The sequence below is a fragment of the Sus scrofa genome, chromosome 1 (genome assembly GCF_054392235.1).
Source record: "Sus scrofa isolate SSC_HxYL_T2T_F1_AM1 chromosome 1, Sscrofa_HxYL_maternal_Yorkshire_Landrace_v2.0, whole genome shotgun sequence".
In the NCBI taxonomy this organism is placed as follows: Eukaryota; Metazoa; Chordata; class Mammalia; order Artiodactyla; family Suidae; genus Sus; species Sus scrofa.
In genome coordinates, this window is record NC_139383.1 from 17,612,147 (window position 1) to 17,625,024 (window position 12,878).

Sequence of the window (12,878 nt, forward strand, 5' to 3'; positions counted from 1 at the left end):
TCACTTTTATATCTAATTTTTACTCATAAAGGGGTAGTGTTTCGTTAAGAGGTCCCACAAACAAGAATAAGGTTTAAGCCACCATCAGATCAGGTTTTATTTGTTTATTTTTAATTTTTATCAAAGTGTAGTTGATCTACAATGTTGTACCAATTTCTGCTGTACCTCAAAGTGACCCAATCATACATATATGTACATTCTTTTCCTCATATTATCTTCCGTCATGGTCTATCCCAAGAGATTGGCTATAGTTCCTTGTGCTGTACAATAAGACCTCATTGTCCATCCATTCTAAATGTAATAGTTTGCATTTACTAACCCCAAACTCCCAGTCCATCCCACTCCCTCCCCCTCTACCTTACCAACCACAGGTCTGTTCTCATGTCTGTGAATCGGTTAATTCAGGTAAATAGGCTCATTTGTGCCATATTTTAGATTCCACATGATCCAAATCAGGTTTTAGACCCTCAGGATGGCCATGACTGTGCCAGATGACTCTCGACCCAGTCAACAAGGGTGAATGGCAACTATGGAAGAGGTTTGGGAGGGGCTGGCTCTGGCCCCGCCCATGTGGTGCTCAGCATCCACTGCAGTGGGTGCTCTTGTCCAAAGCTCTGACTCGTCCCATCACAGAGTCAGGTGGATCCATTTAGGAGGTGGATTCATCAGGCTATCATTATAACTACAGCCTGGTGTCATTATAATTTCTTATCATCTTTTGTGAAACACAATTTTTTAAATTTTATCCTTATCAAGGGACCCTGGGATTATAACTTAGCTTCTGCTGTAGCTGCCTTTGATATCCTGGCTATTGGATTTAGGGGCGTGGTCCCTTGGGCAGTTCTCTTTGTCATAATAAACTGGCAGTCTATTTTGTTAACGATTCTAATTACTTGGACAAAGTGAGTCCACTTATGAGAGACAATCCATGCTAAGGTTTCTGAGCCTATGAACTAGACTTTGGACCATGACTAATCGACTAAAATAAACATCCTGCCTCTGGGGACAAATACTCCACTGCATTGCCCTTGGCCTTCTTCCTTTACACTCAGCAGTACTTTTATTTCAGCAGAACTGTTTATTTGCCTTCCCCAACTACACTGTAAACTCCTTGAGAACAGGTTCATTTGCATTCTGAATAGTACAAATACATAACCCAGAGTAAGGACTCACCATAAATATTTGGTGAATGACTGAATGACATAAGAAATAGTGTATTACATTCTTTTTTTAATTACTCAATGAATTTACTGCATTTAAAGTTGTACAATGATCATCACAATTCAATTTTATAGGACTTCCATCTCATACCCCTAGCGCATTCCTCCCCCCGCCCCCCAGTATTCTTTGGATATAGTAGCAATGTAAATTTTTAGCTAAATTTACAAAATCTCTTTCTTTTTAGCCAAACTTTTTTCATTACAAAGTACTCATGATGCTTTGGAGGTTGAAGATTTTCTACCTGTTTGTTTACCAGTTATATCAGATATATTACAAACTAACCATGGTTGATATAAAGTAATCGCTTCCTAAAAATATTTTCTCACTACTGTATAGTCCCTTTATTGTTTTATGTCTCTCAGATCTGCAAATATTTAGGGGAATTGAAAATTATTTTCTGCTTGGTATTTAAAGCTACTGATGGGAAGCTAGTTATTTTAAGAATAAACAAGTCCTTACCACCTTACACCAGCCAGAATGGCCATCATCCAAAAGTCTACGAACAATAAGTGCTGGAGAGGGTGTGGAGAAAAAGGAACCCTAGTACAATGTTGGTGGGATTTTAAATTGGTGAAACCATTGTGGAAAGCAGTATGGAGATTCCTCAGAAAACTCAAAATAGAACTCCCATTTGATTCAGCAATCCCACTCCTGGGCATCTATCCAGAGAAAACCACGACTCGCAAAGACACATGTACTCCGATGTTCATTGCAGCAATATTTACAATAGCCAAGACATGGAAACAATCTAAATGTCCATTGACAGAGGAGTGGATCCAGAAGATATGGTACATATACACAATGGAGTATTACTCAGCCGTTAAAGGGAATGAAATACTGGCATTTTTAGCAACATGGATGGACCTAGAAACTATCATGCTAAGTGAAGTCAGCCACTCAATGAGACACCAACATCAAATGCTTTCACTGACATGTGGAATCTGAAAAAAGGACAGACTGAACTTCTTTGCAGAACAGATGCTGACTCACAGACATTGAAAAACTTTTGGTCTCTGGAGGAGTCAGTTTGGGGACTGGGGGGATGTGCTTGGGCTGTGGGATGGAAATCCTGTGAAACTGGATTGTTATGATCATTATACAACTACAGATGTGATAAATTCATTTGAGTAAAAAAAAAAAAAAGAATAAACCAGTCCTAGGATGAATTCCTTCATTGAAAAATGTACAAAATAACCCACGTGAATGGTATTGATGCCATTACACATTATTTTCAACACACAGAAAAATCAACTTTTGGTGTTAAAATGGGTGCGCGCGTGCACGCGCGCGCACACGCGCGCACACACGTTATCCCATTACATTAAAGTGTTGCGGTGGAAATTGAGGAAAAGAAAACAGTTCTGGTGGAAAGAGCTCTTTTAAAAAGAAGAACAGGAGTTCCCGTCATGGCGCAGTGGTTAACGAATCCGACTAGGAACCATGAGGTTGCGGGTTCGGTCCCTGCCCTTGCTCAGTGGGTTAAGGATCCGGCGTTGCCGTGAGCTGTGGTGTAGGTTGCAGACGCGGCTCGGATCCTGCGTTGCTGTGGCTCTGGCGTAGGCTGGTGGCTACAGCTCCGATTCGACCCCTAGCCTGGGAGCCTCCATATGCTGTGGCAGCGGCCCAAGAAATAGCAAAAAAGACAAAAAAAAAAAAAAAAAAAAAGAACATTCAGAGGCAAAAGAATGAACTGAATGATAATGAAAGAAATAAAAATGGAAAGACTTCTACTTATCCATACCTAGGCTTTCATGTTCAATTTTGTTTCTGAGTCTACTGTTCTGTCAGGATATGGGTAATCTAAGCAAGAAAGAGAAAGAGAGGGAAAGAGAGAGAGAGAGAGAAGGAAGAATAAAGGATGGGGTGAGTGCGTGTGTGCGTGCGTGCGTGCGTGTGTGTGCGTGTGTGTGTGTGTGTGTGTATGTGTATTTGGGACAAGTAGATGCTCCACAGCTTAATTCTTGTTTTTCTCAAACTTGAAAACCAAACCAAACTAGAATTCTCCCTCCATCTATCACTAGCATATCTTCTGAAAAAAATCCTTCAGTTACTTATGAACTATATATTGCTGGCTCTGTAACCTGCCTTAATAAAGAACCCCAGTAGAGACAACCTACAATGCATTTCCTATGGGGCAATGAATTACTCTAAGTGAACAATTAATATTTCCAAGTCAGTTGTTGCTTCTATCAGATTGACATTTTGTGTTGCTCAGAGGGGAAACTGGAAACTTTCTAGGCTCAAGCAGACATCATCTGGTCTTCATCTTTGTAACACTTTTCAATCGTAGCATGATGATCAACAGTACCCTTGCTCTAATAGAAAGAACAGAGTTTATTAGCCGCATCCACAACTTAATTACAGGCAACCTGGTAGCATCCTGGCTTCCTTGATAGAAAGAAGCAATCATTTGGGAATTGTGCTTGTACTGAAAAAGAGAGAAGTTAAGGTTGTTTGTTTTCATAAGCAGAGAGGAAGTTATCAACCCTGGATTCTAAAATTCTAAGCCTCAAGAGCTTTTAATATTTCATCTTTAAGGCATCAAGCAGCTGTTTCTCTTGGGAGGGCTCCTGGAAGCCAGTTGAGTTGAACATGGGGAAATGGAATGTGGGCTTGAAAAAGGCCTGCTGAGATCCAGCTTGTAATCACACTCACACAGACACACGCACACACACGCATGCACCTGTGTCCCAGGCCCCCAAACCCGCGAGTAGCTCAACTTAAATTCTTCTTTTCTTACAACCAGGCAAAGCAAGAATCTGTCATACCCTCTGTCAAGTGGAGCGGCCTTCCTCAGGGCCCACGCTTGAAGGAACCCTGTGGCCAGAAGCACAGCTGTGATCCAGCTGCCTTTGAAAGAGCAGCCACCAGAGACACAACCCCAGAAGAAGTGACAGCAACAGCAGAGCAGCAGCTCCTTCTTCAAACTGCCACGTGAATGCATCAAGCATCCTCCCTGTTACGAAAACCAGAGGCCTCTAAGTGTGCGCCTTAAGAGTTGTCCCGCTTTTTTCACAGCCCATCTCCTCCTGGTAGAGCTGAATATGGTTCCTTTGCCAGAACACTGGCCCCCTCACTGAGTGTATTATCTCTGATACGATCATGACAGCCACTATGATAATAAAACAACTTCCTGCCCCTGGGTGGGTTCTTCCAGCACTTTCTGGCTGGGGGACTCTGAGATGGTGTCTTGGTGAAGATCACGGGAAAGGCCCTGTGACTAAAGCTGGGCTGTCCTGAAGGGTAGGGAGATATTTTCTGGATCAAATGTGCAGAGGAAATGTGGGCCTGAGGACAGGAAACTAGAATTTAGTAGGTGATTCCATCTGGGCTTCCAGGAGTCTAAGCCTCCTTTGCCTGCAGGGTGGGGAGGAACCATGACCTTGCTACAAGGCTGCAGGGCCAGAGCTGGGAAGGGAGCTGGGTGAGCAAGCACCATCACAAAGGCATGGAATTCAGCTGTGTGTTGTTCTGTTTCTTTTGTAGCAAGACCCTCTTTAAATGCTCCAGCCCAGTCTCAAGAGTGTTTTGAAAAAGTCGAGGAACGGTCTCGGGTCAGCAGTTGAGAGGAGAGTTAGAGGGAGGCCGCGTCCCCAAGGCTGGGGTAGTGGCCACAGGAAGGCCTCCAAATCTTAGCCCAGTCAGTCCACTGGCCTCTCATGTGGGTAAGCGGTGGGCTTCCCTGTATCATTTCCTTCCTTCTTTTTCCTTTCTTTTCTTTCTTTCCTTCTTCCTTCCTTTCTTCTTTCTTTCTTTCTTGCTTGCTTCTTTTTGCTTTTGATGGATGAATATGGAAATTCCCACGCTAGGGGTCAAACAGGAGCCACAGCTCCCAGCCTACATCACAGCCACAGCAATGATGGATCCAAGCTGCGTCTGTGACCTACACCACAGCTCTTGGAAAAGCTGGATCCTTTAACCCACTGAGTGAGGCCAGGGATTGAACCGGCATCCCCACGGACACTAGCTGGGTTTGTTTCTGCTGAGCCACAATGGGAACTCCCCCTGCATTCATTTCCATAGCCTTCCTGGTAACCAACACATTGACAAGCTCAGCAATGGCTATCATGATGGTTCAGAGAGCTTAAAGTTAAAACCTAGCTTTAAAGCAGGATTTCAAGTTCCCCCCATCACATCCAAGTCTCCTGTATGATCTGCCAGCGGAAACATCCTGTTTTCAGGAGGTGGCCAACATATGGGATTTATAGCATCGGTAAGAGTAAAAATAGCACATATTGGGTGCCAACAGGGCAGAGACCACAGGTTTGTCCAGCAGATAGTCACCACCCATGGTCCTTGAGGAAGAAGCTGTTACCTTCTCTGGTGTCAGGCTAATCTACACAGAAAGAAATATTCTTATTTATTTATTTTTTAGGATCACATTCATGGCATATGGAAGTTTCCAGGCTAGGGGCCCAATTGGTGTTGCAGCTGCCGGCTTACACAAAGCAACGCCAGATCCTTAACCCATTGACTGGGGCCAGGGATTGAACCCTTGTCCTCATGGATACTAGTTGGGTTCATAACCCTGAGCCACAACATGAACTCCTCCCCCCCAAAAAAAATTCTTAAAAAGACTGTGTCTAGCTGTAGATAAACCAATGGCATATGGGATCTCGAGGCACTGACAGTTTATTTCACTAAGAAAAGAGATCAAAATAAATTATAGGATGCATTTTTTTTTTTTTTTTTTTTTTTTTTTTTTTTTTTTTAGTGGCAGCTGCCCTTTTTCAGAAAAATACTAATTGGATAGGGAGATCTTTCCTGAACCTCTAAATCGTCTTGTTATAGTCAATATCAGGGTGTGAGGGACAAGTGAAAGAGGACTTGGGATGGATGCAAACACGCACTTTCCTTGGCCTTGAGAAATGAGATTGAACGCTGGCAACTGGAGTCTTTGTTTTAGGGGAGAGTTTCTGAAATCACTGGGGCATGAAAGTGTTCTCAGGCTCATTCCAAGCTACCAAAATGCAGGGTCCAAAGACACTCAGAGTCTCATAAAGTGTCTTGCCAAGAAAAAAATGGAACTTTGCCTTCTTGGCTTCCAAAAAGAGGGTTTCCATCCAGGTTCCCACTGGAATGGAGAAGTCATTCACATATTTTCCCACCCTTCTGGTCTCTCTGAATCACAACGACTTTATTTTAGTTTGTTATTTACAAAAGGAACATTTCTGGTCCCTTCAAATTAGGCCAAAGATGAGTTGTCAGGTAAAAAAAAAAAAAAGGTTAATAAAATAGCAGGATATAATATTGCATGCCTACAATTATGGAAGAATAACTATGCACTGAAAAAATACTGGCAGTAAATATCACACAAAAAAGTTCAGGGTGGTTGTCTAATGGAATTAAATAAGCATGTTTTCTATAATGAAGGTGATTTAGTGGATAAACGGATAAAATGTACCCTTCCCCACTCTTATTTAAAAATAAATCCATGAAGAAAAGTTTCCAACTATCACTTGTCACTACTAACCAAGGCCTCACCATACATAGTAAAAGCCTAGATGACTATAGTTAATCCTGAATAGAACTACATTCCATATTTAGAAACAACTAAGGGACCAAGAAATTAACAAAAGCCACTCTTGATTGTTTTATTAACTCTATGAAAGTTTAAGTCATAAGTAACATATGATGGAATAACCCACAGATGTGGTTCTAATGATAGTCATTTTTGACCCAACTCTCATTTCATAAAAATAATACCCAACATCTATTGAATGCTTTTAATGTCAATTACTGGGCTGATTAATATAAATGTGTTATCTCCTTGAGTCCTTACAACAATCCTATAAGGTAGATACTGCAAATAATGCCATATACAAATGAGAAGGTGGAGGCTTGAAGAAGTAAAGCCAACTGCCCAAGGTCACAGAGCTAACAAGTGGTGGTGGGGGGCACTTGAACTCTGATCCTGTGACTCTAGAACCTACACTCTGCACCATGAAGCTTTACTGCTTTGGGAAGCTGTACGATATTGCAGCTTATTCCTTCTCTGATAGCCAGCTGGTGTTCAAGATTGTCTGTCTAAGAATGATCAAGTAAATATAGACAACAGGAGTTCTGTCGTGGAAACAAATCCGACTAGGAACCATGAGGTTGCGGGTTCGATCCCTGCCCTCACTCAGTGGGTTAAGGATCCAGCATTGCTGTGAGCTGTGGTGTAGGTCACAGATGCGGCTCGGATCCCGCGTTGCTGTGGCTCTGGTGTAGGCTGGCAGCAACAGCTCCGATTAGATCCCTAGCCTGGGAACCTCCATGTGCCACAGGTGTGGCCGTAAAAAGACAAAAAAAAAAAAAAAAATACAGACAACAGAATAGAGTCTCTGGAAATTAATAAAACACAAATAGAAATGTTCACGATCTAATGCTGCCATTCAATCTATGCAGAAGGACGGACATGTCAACAAATTGCATCAGAACCACTGACTAGCGATTTGAAGAAAGGGAGGAATGAACCACTACTTCAACCTTTATACCACAATTAACTTCATTTGGACTCGCATGTGTATGTGCTTTATTGAGGTATAAGTGATAAACCAAACAACCTGGACAAATCTACGATACGCAGTGTGATGGATTTGGCCATACACACAGACCTGTGAAACCATCACCATGATAAAAGCAAGAACCTTACTCATACCCTCCAAAACAAATTTCTCTGCTTAAACATTTATAAGAGAATATAAATATGCATCCTGAGACTTTACAACAGGCATATTCCGATGACTGTCTTAGATACAGTTCAAGGTGTCCATAAATCTCAAGTTTTAAAAGCAGGAGGAGATGCCATTTGCTTAGCAGTTTTCATCTCAGAGCTCGTCTTTTAGGAAGATTCTGGAGGTGTAATGGCACAATGTGTGACTTTAGCACTTTATGTATGTGTGTGCGCTCGCGTGCACTCAGAAGCATTTGGACAGTTAGGGGTCATCGTGTGGATTTAATCACCTCTTCAGCTACATTCAAAGACTTGTAGCTGAAGTCTGACAACTAGTTAACAACGTGGCCAGAATGAGGACACAAGTCTCAATTCCCACTTCCAGACTCTTCCAAATGTTTTTTTCATCATAAGTCCAACGACAGATAGAAGCAATCTTTAATGGGGCCGCGGAATTTCACTGATTATCTATGGTGTTAGTTCCAGTGGATATTTTTCCCCTATGATGGGCTGAAAGTATTTTACAGATTTTTTTTCTAGAGTTTGCCAAAAATAGGTCTGTGGAGACCATGACATATTTTGTTTGTGAGAGAGGAAGAGAGATAAAAACATTACTTAAAAAAAAAGAGGATGACTCTGCAGGCAAAAATAATGATATGGGAAATTCAGTCCCATGGCTAGACATCTGAAGCTGATAACGTCTCTTGACCCCGGTGAAAAAAAGAAGCTATTTTTTCTTTGATGGGAAGCACAAAATCATTGGCTAACGCTTTTTCTCTTCCTCTGAAGAAGATCTCTTCTCCCTCTTCACGTAGATCAGGTGACACAAATCCCACGTGGGACTGAAATTAAAAATGCCTTTCTCTTAATCCTGTTGGAAAGGCTTCCGCCCCAAGTTGGAGAGCACCCTGAGCTGGCCTGGCCGCGGAGGCCTGACACAGAGTCATGCCTGTGGTATGAGGGGGCCGTTCCCCACCAGCAGCCTCGGGTGTGGGAAACTATTCCTTCAACTCAGGGAAGGCAGCCCAAACTCTGAAAATTTGATCTCATTCTTTTGCCAAAGAGCCAGCTACAGGATTCTGGGATCCATCACTATTATTGTAACTGTAGGGGGGGAATGACTTAATTGTAAAACAATGACCTCACCCTCACAGCCAAGGTCGAATCATTTCTAAAGAAAGCTGCCTTCTTTGTTCCTGCCAACTTGCAAATGAAACAAATTACATCGGGACACGATTATATTCATTAGCGATTATTCCATGAAAACAGTGAGGATTTGAATGTACCCTACGCTTAACCCAGGCAACTAACGTGCCCTGCAAGCCTCAGGCCAAGCGGTGATGGACTCTGTGTTAGGAGAATGTTTGCCCCAGACTGTGGGCCAATGCGTGTGTGCCTCTTTCTCAGGGAGATGCTGGTTCAGGGGAGAACAAGACACCAAGGCACCAAAATGCTCCTCATTTCAGACACAGGAATTCGTGAGCTGAGCAACTTTGAATGATCTTTCTCTGATTTAATTCTGTCTTTCTACGGGAAAGAATGACATATGGGACAAGCCGGCTCTCTCATTGTCACATGTCAATGTCCCGGGAGACTGTCCTGACGGAAGTTCTGCAGGGCCTCCTGATGGCTAAATAATTTGGGGGTGTTTGTGTCCCCTAAAATAAATGATAACATAGCAGCATGTGGTCCTTCTGATAGGAAGATAATCCTAACGCATTCTCACCGTTACACCCAGCCTCCCACGTGGGTCATGCCTGAAGGTCAAGTGTGAGGTTGGCTGGAGGTCAGGTCACTCCCTTTTAGGAGGGAGACAGAAGAATGAATAAAGGAGAAGAGAGACGAAAGAAGCACTATTGCAGAATGACAACGTCTCCTAAAGTCATTATTTTATTTTATTATTTTATTTTATTTAAATTTTCTTTTTGGCTGCCCCATGATATATGGAGTTTCCGGGGCCAGGGATCAGATCTGAGCCACAGTTAAGACCTAAGCCACAGCTGCAGCAATGCTGGATCCTTAACCCACGGTGCTGGGCCTGGGTTTGAACCTGCATCCCAGCGCTCCCAAGATATGGCTTGTCCCTTTGTGCCCCAGCAGGAACTCCCTAAAATCTTTTTTATTAACCATTTTTGAGCTGATCTCTACTGACAGATTGATGAGCAAGGTGTCACTTTGACCCAGGAAAGAACTGAAATGGAAAAGAACAGAGCTGGTGGCATAATGACTTGGTTGGAGATGGATTAGCAAGTCAGAGCAGGACTTGGAGAGGCGTTGGAATTGTCCCTCTCAAATAATGGGAGGAAGCTCAGAATCTGGAAAGGAAGAAGATGAAGAAGCTTCCCTTCCATAGTGGTCCAGCTTGTCGGACTTCTTCCAGATACTTCCCCTGAGTCACCGGCAAGCATGTGGGAGGGTCAGGGCTAAACCAGCAAATCTCCCTCTGGGGAAACAGCCCAAGGCCACGTCACAGTGCGAATGGGTCTGGACTATCTTCTCATCAGAAAGACTGAGTGTTGTTATGTTATCATTTCTTTCAGGGAAGGCCAACATCCCCAAATTATTTAGCCATCAGGAGGCCCTACAAAATCACAGTGTTCCCCTTAGACCAAGGTACTCTCACAGTCAAACAAATGCACTTGGAATCAGTGAGCAAAAACATCTTATCTCACATAAATTGCAAAGCAGCTCAAAGTAGGATGCAGTGGTAGAACTTAAGAAATTCTGATATTCCCGGCTGAGCCAAACATCTGGCTCGACAGACTTACAGGCCCATAAAGTGCTTGGTACATTGCGGGACACAGTCGATGTCTGTTTCCACCTGACCTTGACCCTGCTAACTTGGTTAGCGAATAACATTTCCCCGGGTAATTTTTTGGAGCTATTATTGAACTGACCCACATGGGTTTTCCCCAACTAACCTGATATGGAAATTAAGTCGGTAGGAGAGAAATGTATATAAGAGTGATAAGAGTGAAGTGGATGTATTAGATAAATAGTGATTGAGGATCCTGCGTGGCTGTGGCGTAGACTGGCAGCTGCAGTCCAGTTTGACCCCCCGCCCCCAGCCTGGAAACCTCCATATGCCACGGGTGCAGCCCTAAAAAGCAAAAAAAAAAAACCAAAAAAACCCCAAAAATACCCCCACAAACCAAAAACCAACAAACCCCTCAAAAAAACAAAACAAAACAACAAACCCAAAACCAAAACAAAATATTGATTGAGAAGCTGCTGTGTGCCAGGTAATTTCTAGGCCCAGAAATAGAGTAGTGAGCAAAACTCATAAAAATTCCTTCTTTCAAATTTGTAATTTGATGTGTGTGTATGCAAATGTGTATGTGTGTGAGCATGTGTGACTGAGATGGGGGTGGGAAAGACAGGCCGATATCCGTGGAAAATTGTGTATCATAGATCAGGCCGTGAGTGCTACCAAGGGAAACCAGGAAGAGGACAGGAAGTTTTGTTTGCAGTGAGCCGTGATGGATGTCATTCAAAGAAAGTGATCCAGGAAAGCTCAGTGCGGAGGCGACATGTGAGCAAAGACTGGGAGAAAGAGTGGCAGTCTCTAAGGCCACGGGGGGAAGAACTTTTCTGGCTCTGAGTGTAGAGGGTCCGAGTAGGGTCGGCACGATGCCCATGCCGGGGTGTGTCCTTCTCCGGGTTCTAGATCCATGGGGTCCACTGGAATCTTGTCCTGAACAGTGCCCAGTAAGAAATGTGGCAGACTTGTCATGAGGCCGGAGTATTCTGGAAAGAGCAAGGAAGCCAGAGAGAGAGCAGGGCAATCAGCAAATAGAGGGCCATGTATTTTTCAGGCTCTTTTTGACCAACTCTATGAGGACGCTAGTTGACTATACAGGGATTTTTTTTTTTTTTTTCATTTTTTGAAGTTTTACTGACTTACAGTTGACTTACAATGTTGTGATAATTTCTGCTGCACTACAGAGTGATTCAGTTACACGTACACACATATCCATCCTTTTCCCATATAGATTATATGCACGCTGTGGCCCATGGAATGACTGACTATACGGAGCATTTCTTTTATTTTCTTTTTTTTGGGTGGTGTAGGTGGTGCCATGAGCCTACACCACAGCCACAGCAATGCCGGATTGCCGACCCACTGAGCGAGGCCAGGGATCAAACCCGAATCCTCATAGATACGAGTCGGATTTGTTTCTGCTGTGCCACGATGGGAACTTCCTGAAGATCATTTTTTTAAAAATTACTGATTTTTTCATTTTTAAAGTTTTATTGAAATAGACTTGGTTTACGATGTTGTGCCATTTTCTGCTGTACAGCAAAGTGACCTAGTCATATATATATATATATATATATATATATATATATATATATATATTTATATATCCCTTTCCTATATTATTTAACATCAGAATCTATCCTAATAGACTGGATATAGTTCCCTGTGCTGTACAGCAGGACCTCGTTGTTTATCCATTCTATTGATTGATTTATTTAGTCTTTTCTAGGGCGGCACCCACAGCATATGGAGGTTCCCAGGCTAGGGGTCTAATGGGAGCTGTAGCCTCCGGCCTACACCACAACCACAGCAAATCGGGATCCGAGCCACATCTGTGACTTTACACCCACAGCTCACAGCAATGCCGGATCCTTAACCTACTGAGCGAGGCCAGGAATCGAAACCACAACTTCGTGGTTCCCAGTCGGATTTGTTAACCACAGAGCCACGACGGGAACTCCCTGTTTATCCATTCTAATTGTAATAGTTTGCACCTACTAACCCCAAACTCTCAGTCCATCCCATTCTCTCCCCACTCCCCCTTGGCAACAAGAAGTCTGTTCTCCATGCCTATGTATCTATACAGGGCACTTTTTTTTTTAATTAAAAACATTTTTTATTATAGTTGATTTACAATATTCTGTCAATTTCTGCTGTACAGCAAAGTGCATACAGGGCATTTTTAAACAGCTCATTACTCATGACTACTGATACCGCAAATCCTGAAAAGGGCTGGGC

General features: G+C 42.9%; 1 long non-coding RNA gene across 1 annotated transcript; it reads left to right on the forward strand.

Moving 5' to 3' along the window:
* Nucleotides 1-94: 94 nt before the first annotated feature.
* Nucleotides 95-6,542, forward strand: LOC146405951 (uncharacterized). Its single transcript, XR_014844942.1, has 3 exons — nt 95-2,498; nt 3,164-5,099; nt 5,552-6,542. It is a non-coding gene; the product is annotated as an uncharacterized LOC146405951 (long non-coding RNA).
* Nucleotides 6,543-12,878: the final 6,336 nt, after the last annotated feature.